Raw genomic sequence first — 2305 nt, 5'->3', positions numbered from 1 at the left:
ATAGAAATATTCATGAAAGTAAAATGTTTCTTACACGGTAACCAGCTACTTGTTTTGTAAATGAAACTGCCTTTTCCTGCTGCTACTTAATTTATCCATCTCATACGCGTTTCGCCTTATCTTGTTCTAAGGCATCATCACTGGGATCTATAAGGATACATTTTTGTTAGTTTTAGATCATAATCCTACACTAACAAAACTATATCCTTATAGATCCCACTGATGATGCCTTAGAACAAGATAAGGCAAAACGCGTATCGGATAAACAAATTAAGTAGCAGCAGGAAAAGGCAGATTTATTTACAAAACAAGTATTTATATGTTTGCTGCGGAGAATGGCCACGCAGACAAACCTATCAGCAACAAACTACAGATACCTTTGTGTCAGTTCGTGTAAATAGCTGCCCCTCGTCATTGCTCATTTATGCTGTTGGTTGCTTGGTACAGTACTACAGACTTATTAAAACTTACCGTAGTACACGTCATTAATATTTTTACCTCTGTTCAGACGTTAATTAATCATAACATAACATACTTATGCTTCAGGTATTAGAAGAAATGCGTGCCTACTATTACTTCTGTTTTAGAGTAACATATACATGACTTCACCTATACAACTAATTAATTACATGAAAAATGTTACTGCTGCTGGTATTGCCAGTAAGAGATGGTCGTACGGCGAGATCGACAGTTCTTTTACCCACCAGTTAAGCATATTCATTATTTCTCTTTTTACAGCCTCACGTTGTGTCCACGGAACGGTGTGTGGTGAGGAACAGCAGAAATCGTGCGGTATCACTTCCATACTGTACTGGTATCCCTTGATTATTGCAGGTTTCTCCGAAAATACTTCCAAACATTTACTACATAAATTGATTAGATCTGCTTACTGTGATGCGATGAGGCATTGCGACAGCGACACCTCATTCCTGGTGCGATTCTTGTTTGTTTCCACATCGGCACTGTTATCTGTACATGATTCCGGTTCATCCGTGAAGTGATAGCATATTTCGTTAACGTATATTAATGGATTCTATGTTAACTTTATCCTTTTCTCTTGTCAGTATCTGCCATGTCGCGTTTTCCTCCTTAATAGTTCCACAACTATTTCTTCACCATCAACATTTAAAATCCACACACCGCGTGAAAGATCAATTATAGTGTTCCTTTCTCTCAAGACCTCTACCCCTATTATGCAGCTCGCAGTTAGGCCATTTACTATTAGGAACGTGCAAATGACGGCTTTATTACCTGTCATTAACCTAACCTGCGCCTGTCATTTCAGTCTGCGAATTAGCACCAATAGCGCCTGAAATCTTGCAGTTTTGCACGGATAAAGTCGGTACACACTTTTTCTCACTGACCTTATCATAAAGGTTGCCATCCATAACGTTCGTCATATCTCCGGCATTAGTTATTATGAGAGTAGAAAATCCTTCTAAGTTTGCACTCATAGCTGCTTTTACTGCAACTTTCATTTGTTCATTGTATGTGCCTGTTATCATTTCAAGATTCATATCGAATATCCAGGTCATTGTTATACCTCAGCATTTTTATATTGTCGTCTTGTGTACTGCCTCACACCATTCTCGACATGGAAAAATTTGTGGTAAGGTACTATGCGACCAAACTGCTGAGGTCATCGGTAACTAGCACTACATATACTTAATCTAATAATCTAACTTACGCTAAGGACAACACACACACCCATGCCCGAGAGAGGACTCGAACCTCCAGGGCGGAAGCAGGGGTGGGGGGGGGGGGGGGGGGGAAGAAGCCGCACGAACCGTGTCAAGGCGTCTTACACCGTCGGCTACCAAGGGTTCTCGACATGTACTGGACGGCTAAGCCATGGGGCCTTTACTTTATAGATTGGCCTTGGTTGCGTGTAGGTTGCTAGTTTATCACCTCCACTGTTCCTGCGAAATGGTTTTGTCGTGATATCCACTCCGGATTATTTTTCTGTGACCAGTTTGGGTTATTAGCTGGTGACCTGTTCATGTTGCTGTTTTGCTTACTTCTCTTATTTGTTTGATTCGTGTGGGGCGAAGCATTACCTATTTGTCTGTTCTGTCCCCTGGAGCTACTCGCAGTTTCCCTGTGGTTTGCTATTACTGTTGTAACCTCGGTTCCACCTGTTATCATTCCTCCTCCTCGTGCTGTAACAGGGAGTTTTGTTGCTTCGACGTGGTATTGCTCGCTGTTGCCGCACCAGCCCCCGTTACGGCTGTGGTTACCATTGCCATTAACTAGATGTCGATAGTGCGCTACCACCGCTGCCAGAACTGCCTCTCGAGTCGCCATG

This window comes from Schistocerca cancellata, chromosome 3, assembly GCF_023864275.1.
Source record: "Schistocerca cancellata isolate TAMUIC-IGC-003103 chromosome 3, iqSchCanc2.1, whole genome shotgun sequence".
In the NCBI taxonomy this organism is placed as follows: domain Eukaryota; kingdom Metazoa; phylum Arthropoda; class Insecta; order Orthoptera; family Acrididae; genus Schistocerca; species Schistocerca cancellata.
The sequence above is the reverse complement of the archived record's forward strand: the minus strand, read 5'-3'. Positions refer to the sequence as shown.